Source organism: Limulus polyphemus, unplaced genomic scaffold, assembly GCF_000517525.1.
Source record: "Limulus polyphemus unplaced genomic scaffold, Limulus_polyphemus-2.1.2 Scaffold51, whole genome shotgun sequence".
NCBI lineage: Eukaryota > Metazoa > Arthropoda > Merostomata > Xiphosura > Limulidae > Limulus > Limulus polyphemus.
Window position 1 is genome coordinate 359,406 of NW_013665661.1, and position 12,943 is coordinate 372,348.

The 12,943-nt window shown below is 31.3% G+C and overlaps 1 protein-coding gene across 1 annotated transcript in view; it reads right to left on the minus strand.

The window, feature by feature from the left end:
* The window catches only part of LOC106463228 (RAC serine/threonine-protein kinase-like), a 61,227-nt gene extending 49,654 nt beyond the window's left edge, over positions 1-11,573 (minus strand). Inside the window, exon 1 of the mRNA XM_022390863.1 lies at positions 11,473-11,573. The gene's annotated coding sequence lies outside the window, so the exon portion shown is untranslated. The remainder of the gene's footprint in view (positions 1-11,472) is intronic.
* Between the last annotated feature and the right edge of the window lie 1,370 nt (positions 11,574-12,943).

Below are 12,943 nucleotides of genomic sequence, written 5' to 3' on the forward strand. Positions count from 1 at the left end.
CTTGCCTTACAAATCTTTTAACATTCTTTGAAAAAGTTACTGCTTACCTAGATAAGAGTAAGGGTGCAGATATGGTGTATCTGGATTTTCAGAAAGCAGTTGACAAGGTGCCATATAAACTCTATAGGTGTGGGGTATAAGTTAGCAAATTAGATAGAAGAGTTGCTGGATGAAAGAAAGCAGAGGGTTGTTACAAGTGGAGTTTAGTCAAACTGGATTAATGTTACAAGTGGGGTACCTCAGGGCTCAGTCTTAGGACATTTGCTCTCTCAATGACATAGATGAAGGGATAGTCAATAAATTACTTGAATTTGTAGATGATATTAAGTTCTTGGGTGTTGCTACCTGTGAAGAGGATGCTGCTGATTTGCAAAAGGATTTAGATCATTTAGTGAGGTGGACAAATAAATGGCAGATGGGTTTTAATTAAAATAAATGCAAGATAATGCATGTGGGTTATCATAATTCTAATTATAAGTATAATTTGGATGGGAATAACCTTAACAATGTTATGAAGGAAAAAGATTTTGGTGTAATAGTCGATGAGTCTCTAAACCCATATAAACAGTGTTCTGTTGGTAGTTGTAGGGCAAATAGGATTTTAGGTTGTCTCTATAGAAATATTGAATACAAGTCTAAAGAGGTTATACTTTCATTGTACATGTCACTGGTTAGGCTACTTTTGGAATACTGTGTTCAGTCTTGGGCTCCTTACCTTAGGAAGGATATAGAATTGTTGGAAAGTGTTCAGAGAAGGGTTACTAGAATGGTACCTGGTATGGAGGGGTTGTCATACGAGGAGAGGCTGAAATCTCTCAAATTGTTTTCTCTTAAAAAAAGAAGAGTTAGGAGGGATCTGATTGAGGTGTTTAAGATTGTAAAGGGAATTGATAGTGTTGATGTATCATCTTTTTTAATATTTAACAATGAGAATAGTAAGACTAGGGGACATAAATATAAATTTTGGCAAGGTAGATGTAATCTTCAGCTAAGACAGTTTTATTTTTCTAACAGGGTGGTTGTCCTTTGGAATGGGTTGCCTTCAGATTTGTAGAGGCAGTAAATATAGGTGAGTTTAAGAAAAAGCTTGATAAATATATGAATGAAATGGGCTAGGTTAAAAAATGTTTTTATTTTTTATTTTTTTAATCATTTTAATTTAGTTTTGAGGATGGAACAGCCAAGATGAACCAATAGGTCCCATGTTGTCCCAAAATATTATATTATGTTAGAAAATGTTTTGATGCATTATTGCTAAGCCTAAAACTTTTTAAATGAAGGTTGTATCCAATATAATGGTTTTCTGGTTAAGTCTAAAACAATAAAATACACCAGCACTTACAAGTATTCTTGCAGAATTTTGTTTACATAAATGATAGATGTACATATACTTAAAGCAGATTTGATTTCCACTCTTGTTTTAATAGTTCTCAGAACTTGTCCAGATTAATTACATTATGAAATCTATTAAGAATTTTCTAGATTAAAACCTTTAAGTTGTTTATGCTCCTTCTAAGTTATCAATAGACTCATTTTATAACTTTTTTTGAGAAATTACAAGCTTAAAAACTATGGTGATGTAACAAAAAAATTTAAAAACTCAGTCACTGCCTCTTACATATCTACATACATAGTCTATGATGTCATTTTAAGGTCAAATTACAACAGTTTTCTCACAATTATTATTGCTCTTGTTACTATAAACAAAACAACAAATTCCTAGCCTTATCTTTAATCATTGGTTTATTATAATTCTTAGAACTAAAATTTTTAGCTGCAGCACAGTAGCTCATAGAAAAACTTGAGTTTTTTCAAGCATAAACTGTTAGCTCATAGCTCTGTCACTTCTTGATCGATTTACGATATAATTACAGTTTTGGACTCAGGAGGTCAAACCCCTTTGATTGATATATTTGACTATAGCCAAGGTCTCATAGATTAATTTACTCTAATCCTGCTTAAAAGAATTTCAATTTGAGGGTAGGCTGGTAGTGATCCTGATGAGTAATAAAATTGAATCAGATATACTTGTGCCTCACACTTGGTATTGCTGGTACACAACGTTATAGCTGATAAAAAGGAAAAAAAGGTCTCATAGATTAAGTTATTCTAATCCTGCCAAAAATAATTTCAAGTGCCACAGCTATTGAGGATTCCCTCTTGTTTTTCTCCAGTAATTAAAAAGACTTATCCAAATCTTTGATCTTTAATCTATTTTTACACATAAAAACTATAGCAGTTAACATAATAGTTAATGTAGAAGAGTTGTTTTGTCACAAGTATGACCAAGGTATTTTTTCTTTCCTTTTAAACACAGTGTTTCATTGCCACTAAGACAAAACTGAAAACAATAATTTACAATATACTATCATTATTTATTTCAAACTAGACTTACACACAGGAAATGAAAAAAAAAGGAAAATTAGTAAATACATATTATTTTATTTTCCTATAATGATGCAATGTAATCTTAATGATATCTGAATAATTAACTTAAAAACTAACAAAATGCTTCATGCCCTCACTTATACTATTTCACAAATTATGAGAATATACACTGGGTTGATAACAAAAGAAACTCTTAACCATTGCTTTCATTTCTATTCCTCGAAATAGGTGAGTGACATCTTAAAAGAAATGTATGTGAATACTGGATAATATATCCTACTTTTCATAAACAATAGGTTAGAACACCATATTTGTCAATAAACCTATACCATAATATTGTGTGCATTTTTACATAAACAGTACTATAGAGGTATTGTATATCCACGAGTTAAAGTTGGTAAAAATACATAGACAATTACATCACTTAACACTGATGGAATTTAAACAACTTGCAAAGAAAAGCAAACACACACAAATTTTATGAAATTTATGATAAAATATACTTTAAACTAATTCTGCTTGTAGTGGTAAATGTCATAACATATATATGTAAACTTAGATCTGAATTATTTACTAAACTTTAGTGTAATAGATTAATCAGTGAAGTGGAAATCAAGTTAAGATATGATTATATTATGATTAATAAATATATATTCATAATTTGAAAGTAGCTTTGGTTCCTGTTAAACATAAGCATCCATATATAACAAAAGTTATGTCACACCTTTTTTCATGAATAATATTCTTATTGCATTAGTTTCATAGCTTTTAGGCTGTTCTACAGTTTAATAAACAAACCTCACAAAAAAATAAAAACCAGTTTGACAGTGCTCATTCAATTAAGCTCAAAAATGATAGATTTACACAGCTGGTATAAAAGATAAAACAAATTTTATGAAAAACTGTTTTATTATTTAATGATTCCCTTGTAATAATAAATTGTACTTGTTTTAATTTTACACACACACACTTACTCTCTCTCTCTATTTTCTTTTATAAGCAAGGTTCAAATAAAAGTCTAAGTGGGAACTTGAATTTTGGCTTTTCATTTAACAAGCGATTTCTGACTTTAATAGAGAAAATAACAATAGTTTGCTAAGTGGGTAGAGTCTCCATCAAATCTGGAAACATAATTAAATGTTAGGGATTGGTTGGGTGTGATTCATCAAGCATTTTGTTGTGGTTGGAAAGGTTGTACAGGTGAAGATATACACTGTGCCAAAGTCAAGTAGCTTTGAGTGATGGTAATTAGTCATACTACCAGCAACAGCCACCTTAGTAACCCTGACATTGATTTTCTTGCATTTTGTCTCCTTGTTAGCTACCCTTGTCTCTTCTACTGCTCCCTGCTAGTTATCACTTTGATTTTTTATGCCAATCATTTCTACCTCACCATCATTCATTTAATGTCTTCTTTCCTGTTTTGTTATACTATCTATCTTCCACTGACACTCTTCATTGCATCATTTAATTATTTCATTTTCTTCTGCTGATGTATCCTAATCAGCAATAATGTACAGTCATATTCTTCATTCACAAATTCTTTCTAAAGCAAGCCACTATTTGTCAGTGTTTTGCCATCCTTGAAAACCACGTGATATGCATACAAGGTTTGTTATTGTCAGATTATTTTGTTTTACATGTTTTAGTAGATAGTCCTGTTGTGGGTATCATGAAATTCCTATTACTTTGATCCTGATACAGAGCTAGATGAAGTATTTTGCTTTTATTGCTTTTTTCTTACTTGTCTGAAGTTTGTTACCTTATTCTTGATTTAACTATCAGAAGGGTAACCCTCTTTCTTGTTGTTTGTGAAAGCTGCTTTAAATGAGTTAAGACCTTCTTTGACCTCTTTTATGGCTTTATTGTTCAGTTATGGGTATCCCATTCTGATCACATCTACACCTGCTGCACTGGTAATATTCCAAGCATCTTGTGATCTTGCATTTGGTCAACTTTGAAAATGAGCTTCTGGTATCTGTATGGAGTTTGTAATGACTGGTATAAGCATTTTCAAAGATAAGAATTGTGTTCTCAGTGAAATTGTATTAGAACAATTGAAGGCCAGAAGCAAATGTTCAGCAAATAATTGCTTCCACTAACCCTAAAAAAGTGACTGTATCTTGGCAAGTGCTTCTCTCTTTGAAGGTTGTTTGGTTTTTTCATAAAATAGCTATTGTGTTCTGACAAACTTGCAGAAAATACAACGAAACCTCTGATTCTACTAGCTGAGAGTGATTTAGCAAATGTGCTCAGTGATGAGATTGCTTGTTAAATTCAAACTAATTGTTACTCAACAGATTAATGTGATCATGTTTGACTTTCACTTAAATCTGAATTTGAAGTTTCTATTTGAAGCCACAGCTGTTGCAAATATGGATTTCTGAAAATAAAAGCTTTGAAACTATATACTGTTGAATGAAACTTTTTTAATTATTGGAGATTAATTATATTAGAAAAAAGGTAAGTTTCATTATTATACATTTCAAATGCCTAAATTAGTTTCATAACATATGTATGAAAGAAAATGTGAAGAATACAATATATACTTTTTACATTGTGGGCCACATGAGCTAAGTATTCTATTGGTTATTTTAAATTTCACACAATTATGTCCAAATCCTATGGCTTGTGAAACAACACCACAGAATATATACAGAAGAGAGAACATTATATATTTTGCTGAATGCAATGTTTTCACAAACTGGTACAAATTTTTAAGTGATTTTTCTCAAAGATTAAACACTTGTAGGCATCATACTCATGGAAACATGCTTATCACAACTTGCTACACTGGGAAAAACAATAATAATGCTCACTAGACATTAACGGAGCATTGAATTTATCAGTGTTTTCATTATATATATTTATACATCCACACATACATTCAGTTTAAAAGCATACACATTTTTTTTGTATCATTAGATAACCACTGTTGCAAGTTCTTTTTTAGGATATCTTTCATTTCTTACAAGTTAAGATAAGCATATGTTCAAACTATTAATATCATGATTTATAGAGTTGCAGTAACAAGAGTCAGAAACTGTTCTCTCTATTATTTATTTTCAGCACTAGCAACAAAGAGAAACAATTAAAGCCACATGTGCAACCTGAAAAGAATTACTAAACAATAAGAACTTTTTCAATGTCCTGCTCCCCATTCTCCAGCACCTGTAAAGGTCAGTGAACCCAAAAGAATGCATGAAACTCTAAGGGAGCATCTAAAACCATCAAGTCCCATGATGCTTCAAAAACAAAATTTCCTCAGTCTGGTGCCCTTTTTACAGAATATTCTTAATTTCACTAGTTCTTTCTACCATAAATAAAGGAAGAGATTTTGATGATTTCAGATAAAAAGGTATTGAAGAAAAATGTATTAAAAATTTTACAGAAAAGCCAATAACAAGATATGGAGAAAAATGAAACGTTTCATTCCTATGATTGGTGTGATCATGCAATGCATGTATTAGTAACTTATTATTACCTTTAATATATATTACATGTATTATCACCTTTCACTAAGAACGATTATGCATTTCTTACATGCATTCTCAAAATTGTTTAAGTACTTTCTTAGCTCATAAGTTATACTTTTTCTCTGTTCTTAGTGCTATTGAAGTATCTTTCTAATCAAAATATCCCATCACCAGTCTGCTTTTGCTGCTCAATGAACAATTTTCATTACAATTACTTACTAGAAAAGAATAACAACACAGGAAGTAATACAGTTCAGTCTGGATTACTTGAGTCAGCCATTTCCTGTTATAATTATTTCCCACTCCTGTCAACAGTATAATGAGTTACATCTTGGGGTCAAAATAAATTATCTTCATACAAATTTTAATTTATAAAAGTTATTATTTGTGAAAATCACAAGAACTTCTACATCATATGAAAAGTATTTTCATAACACCACTGTTAGTTATACCTATACTTAAATAGGCATTGTTTGTTGTTGTTGTTTTTTCCATAAAATGCACAGATACTTTCAAAATAACCAAAATAACATGAAACAATGGCTTGTGAAATGTTTTCATAAGTTCCTGAAAACAAAACAAGTTGATTGAATTTGTAATTCCAACAGCTAGTCTCTATAAGATAAAAAAAATCAATAAGTATGTTTGTTTAAGTTGAATAGTATTATATATATAAAAATGTTTTAAACTGAATGCACTGTCTTTAATAGGCACTTATATTGTTAAAAGTGATAGTTTAGGTAGGAATAATACTACAGTCATTGTATTTTATGTGAACTGATCAGCTTCACCTTCCCTTAGAGCAAGCTATAGAATGAGCATGCAGATTTTGACTCTTATTTTGTGTCAATACTTGTATGGGTCTACTGAAGATTGGATGGATTAAAACAAACTTTTGAACAGAACCTTTTAGATATATATTTTTTTAATTGAAAGTAGTTTGTGTGATTTAATTCACTTTCAAAATTTAGTCTTTTTTGAAATATTAGAAATTTCAGTGACTTAAAATGTGTTAACAGTTTTTAAGGGATCAAAATTAAAGTATCTATTTTGAGTGGACTCAACATTTTCATGAGAAAATTTACTAACTGAAAGCACAAACTTAAAAACAAAATTCTTCATTTTCTAAATATAATCAGTTATATTCCATTTGTGTCTGTTATTTAAAAGTTATTATTATCATTTAATAACTTTTTATTGGGCATAGTTAATGTCTTTAGAAAATTTCCAAATGAATCTTTATTTTTTGAATATTGATATGATTAGTTTTGGCACCTGCAAGTATTTGTGAACAAACATCTGTACAAACAACCGCTTTTACTATTACTGTATCAGAATCCTCACAGAAGGCACAGTTTGTGTTTATAGTCCAAGGTCAGATTAATAAGTGAGTAGAAAAATAATCTGTCCTTAGTGGGACTTAAAACTCAGGTCTCCAAGGTCTTACTAGTTTGATACTTATGCTATAATAATTGGACTATACTAAGGCACATGCTCCAAGCTGATATTTCTCATCCTGATCTTTACAAAATGAACACCATGAAGAGGCAAAATTGAAATTCTTGACTGTCATTTTTTTCTATACATTGTGTGCAATAGAAATTAAACTCCTTTTCTCCTTATCTGTCCATATGTGTATAATAAATATATTGATAATTGACTCCTTTGTGACATGACTATGGCTGAGTTTTAAATCCTTGACCTTAACTTAATCTCGTGCTCTGAAGCTGATAGTCTACCAACCTAAATGCCAAGACTCAATGATACAACTCAAGACCCAACTGACTATCGGAAGTAGATTAAATTCCTTCAGTGTTTGCCTGGACAGTCGTTAAATACTAGTGAATTATTTTTCTTTTCCTATCATTAGCTGTAGGATTCTTGTTATCTGCAAAAATTTTCTTTTCTAAGTTTGATAGTGTTCAATTGATTGATTGATTCTTTATAAATAATTCTACCTTTTTAATAATCTTAGTTTTAAAATAAACACATGTAGCAACACTAATAGTCCTCAGTTTGATACAAACTATTTGGGTATTTGTATTCTTCTTTTTTCCTACTGAAGTTAAAAAACTGGCAACTTTCAAACAAGTACAAGTGTGTATGTGTTATAAAAATACATGTTTAAAAAGCAGATTTCTTAATATTCTATTTCATATAATGCCATCCAATGCAGGGCCATTATGAAGCAATGATGGGACTTGAATAATCAATGGTATACTGTGCTAAATAATTGTGAACAGATGTTAAAAAAAAATTCTTGGTTTATTATTAAAACATAAACAAAGTATTTAAAATGAAAAAGTAAGGTCTATATTATTAACAGAGAAAGAAATGTTACTATGTGACAAGGAAGAACCACATTATGGAGTAATTGAAAAACACTGTCAATCCAGCTACAGACCTTTGTCCTTAACCATAATGATCAAATCTTCTTTGTCTTTTGCTTTTAAGCTCATACAATACATGATTCAGTCCAGTTATGCATATAGATAACTGTTCTAGTGGAAACAACAAGATTCTAGACAACAGAGATAAAGCTGTGATAATAATAATTAACATACTTTAAATAGAGCTATTAAAAGACATCATACTTGTCTCAAATCATTTTCTCACCATTAAGTAACAACTGATAAGAATAAAAAAGATAATGGTGAAACGATGGCAAGTAGGCCCATCAAGATCCTCCTTTCACCCACTAGGGCAACCAAACAATTAAAGTGTCAAAATTAAATGTCACCCTTCACATTCACATATTCATGTACCTATCTAATGCATATTTCATCAGACTCAATTATCATTCAACAAGTCTGTTAACTCTTAACAGTTTCCAGCTTTTCACAGACCTTGAAACAGGCCAGAACAAATACTAACTAACCTGTTAACTTTACTTGAGGATGTTATTTATTATCTGGGTGATAGAAAGGGTGAGGACTTAGTGTAATTAAAGGACCTGATGAAAGACTCATTCACTGGAATGAAGGGTGACTTAATGAGAAAAACGTTATTAATGGACTCTAGTCAAACTAGACCTATGTTACTAGTGGTGTGCCACAGGGGTCAGTGCTTGGGCTTTTGTCCTACTACTGTCTCAGTTAAATACAAAAAAAAGATTATGTATCAACACTATCAATTCCCTTTACAATCTTAAACACCTTAATCAGATCCCCCCCTTTAACTCTTCTTTTTTCAGTAGAAAACAATTTGAGAGATTTCAGCCTCTCCTCGTATGACAACCCATCCATCCCACGTACCATTCTAGTAACCCTTCTCTGAACACTTTCCAACAATTCAATGTCTTTCCTAAAGTAAGGAACCCAAAACTGAATACAATATTCCAAATGTGGCCGAACCAATGAGCTGTACAATGAAATTATAACTTTTTTAGACTTGTATTCAGTATTTCTGTAGATACAACCTAAAATCCTAATTGCCCTACCAATAGTAACAGCACATTGCTTGGATGACTTTAGAGACTGGATTGACTATTACACCACGATCCCTTTCCTTCATAAGGTTATTCCCATCCAAATTATACTTATAATTCAAATTATGATAACCCACGTGCATTATCTTGCATTTATTAAATTTAAAACCCATCTACTATTTATTTGTCCAACTCACTAAATGATCTAAATCCTTCTGTAAATCAGCAGCATCCTCTTCACAACTAGCAACACCCAAGACCTTAATATCATCTGCAAATTTAAGTAATTTATTAACTATCCTTTCATCTATGTCATTGATGTAAATCAAAAAGAGCAAAGGTCCTAAGACTGAGCTCTGAGGTACCCCACTTGTGATATTAATTCAGTTTGACTGAACTACACTTGTAACAACCCTCTAATTTCTTCCATCCAGCAACTCTTCTATCCAATTTGCTAACTTATACCCCACACCTACAGAGATAATTTTTTCTCAAGCCTTTTATGTGGCACCTTATCAAATGCTTTTTGAAAATCCAGATACACCAAATCTACACCCTTACCCTTATCTACATAAGCAGTAACTTTTTCAAAGAATGTCAAAAGATTTGTTAGGCAAGATTTTCCCTTAGTGAAACCATGTTGACTATCCAATAAAATTTTCAACTTGTTAAATGACTTTGCAAACCATCTTTTAACAGATGCAAAACTACTTAGTAATATAAGTTTAGAAATGGGTTTTAGCATAGTGGTAATTAATTCAATCAAACTATCAAGTTATCCAACTTAAGTGTTCTATTACACATAGTAAAGATTACAAAATTGTAGAATATATTTATAGATATAATGAATATAATTTTAAGTAGAAGTCAAATGAGTTAATTATCTCTCTTTAACAAATAAATAGTTAGGCCTCACTTAGTGTACTAAGTACAGTTTTGTTATCCTTATCAAGAAAAAAATACTGATTTATTGAAAATGATACAGAAGATGATTACTAACTGCTAGTGCTAGTATAATTCTGGGGATGAAAAGGTTATCTTACGGGGAGAAGTTAAGACTTTTTGAGAAAACAAGGATAAGAAGTGATCTTATTGAAATTTACATGGTTATCCAAGTGAGCAATAGCATAAAGGCTTCCGATTTCTTTATGCAAAATTTTCAAGACAATAAGACAGAAGTTTAAGATTGGAAAAGACAGGCCATACTCCAATTATGGCAAGGTAATAAGCTTATGGTATGAGTTGCCATCAGCAGTAGTGGAGTCCAGCACCTTACAAGTTTAAGAAGATCATTCATTTCCTGAGAAAAAGTGTGGGTATATTTTGGAGGCGAGTGTGCAAGGACAACTAATGATGTGCAAAATGATCTCTTGTTGTCTGTATTAAACACTGATGTAGGCTCTTACAATCTAATAATAATAGTTAACTTTGTTACTACTAATACTATTAGTAATATATAATAAATTATATAATAGTAACAGTACTATACTATAGACTGAAACTCGTGAAGGTGGAATTCTTCATCATAGTTTATACAAGTTATGTTAACAATATCAGAGAAAGAACGTTGACAATAATTTCGAATTTACTATGTGCATCTATATACGAAATGTGGCAGGCCTTTAATAACATGTACAACTTGTACTACAAGTCTGTTGAACATGAAAAATCAGATGTGTTACAAAAGTGTTTGTACTCAAGATATGTCTGTGAACTGACACCGTTAGTATGACTCAAAATCTGACAAATTGAGTGCAACTGCAACAGTGCAAGGTGATGTTCACGTGAAGAATAAAATGTATTTCCATAACCTCAGGAACTTAGAAGTAGGACCTTCGAAATGCATACCTACCCTACAGTTTTTCGTTTGATTATTTTTCATTATCCGTGTTTATTGTATCGGTTATTTTCTCTCCTCTACTACGAACTGTGGCTATACAAGAGATATAGAACAAAATGAATACTTGATAACTTAGACATCAAATACATAATAGTTAATACCAAGTTGAATGGAACTCTCTAAAAGGTCGAGGCATGCGCACTTTGACCATCACCAATGTACACGGGTTAACTGTTACTGTTCTCGTTCAGAGTTAGTTAGTGAAGTACTTACTACTAGTACTAGCTTACGAAAAATACATACTAACTTTAAGTTGGTGAGAATGACTTAGTGCAACTTACTTCACGTTGTCTTGATCTTTTATTCTGTGAACTTGTAAAGATATAATTTCCTTCCAAAATTTAATCAAGTCTGAAAACATTCATCTCACCAATACAATTTACTGTAAACATGCACATAACGTGAAATATATAGTTTTCAGGAGCAAAACATTTTAGGGATCGTTTGCTAATTAAGAAATTGCAATATTATCAAATCACTATGCTAAATGACAAAATATACTTTTATAGAATTTTTACTATGATATAAGTAAGAGTTATACATGTTTGAAAATTAGTTTGTATAATAGATTTTATTAATATTTTATTATCATTTGTCACTAACAGGTTAAAAGCTGTTTTCAACGCAATATACATTTCATTATCGCAGTTGGTAGGTAGATTTTTATAGGATAGCTGCTACTACTAAGATAACAATATATCCATGAGAGACATTTATCATTTACTACCTAACTAAAATTACTTAGGTATGTAGAAAGAGTCTTACTGACCGTTGTCGCCGAATGACTGCTGCTATTCTGAGGCTATTGTTGTTGTCTTATTTTTAGCATAAATCTACCTAATGATGTATCTGTGCTCTGATCAACACGGGGATCGAACCCATGATTTTACCATTGTAAGACTGTAAACTTATCGCTGCCTCCACAGGAGGACCTTCTCTGAGACAAGCACTCAACTAGGTTCCGAAAGATGTCTGACATAATTTGCCTCCATTGATTTTCGAACGTTCAGCCAGTTGATGACAACTAGAAGAGTGTGGTTTCCCGTTTCGAATCGAATCTTTTAAATATTTCATAGGGTTACAATTTGGGTTTTGGATAGATCTTTTCAAGAGTTGATGTTATTGCTTTAAAATCAATCATGAACCTATGTGCTTTATGGTAGATAAGAGTTTCTTGCTGCAACAAAATATTGCTTGATATTCCGACCAAAGTACTCTGTGAATATTCTTAGAACATGTGTTTATTGAATATCTTTTGATATCCATGGACATTAATGGTGCATATATTTCACAGGCAAATCGTACTACTAATGTAGCCCACACGATACAGCTTCAACACAATCCTTCACAATGGCAGGCAACATAAATCAGGTTTGAATTGTACATCTACCTGTCTCGAAACCCATATTTTGACATCCCATGAAACGTGACTGTTATAATTTAACAAAATTCAACTAGTGTCTTATGACAATTAAATTTCTAATTCTTCTTCTCTGGCTTGTAGATTAAAAATGTAGTGTTTAAACATGTAATACGCCTAATACTAATGTCTCATGACAATAACAAAATTCACAACCTGTCATAAAGTTCCAGATTATAAAAAAATGCTCAAATCATGAGAATTTAAAAAATAAGGCCAAACTATAAGTGAAACAAATAGTAGTCAACACTAAAAAAATTACATTTAGTTCATAAATTGTATACGGTATGCACTTATATGTATGCAGATTTTGTTAAACAAGACCGATGTCT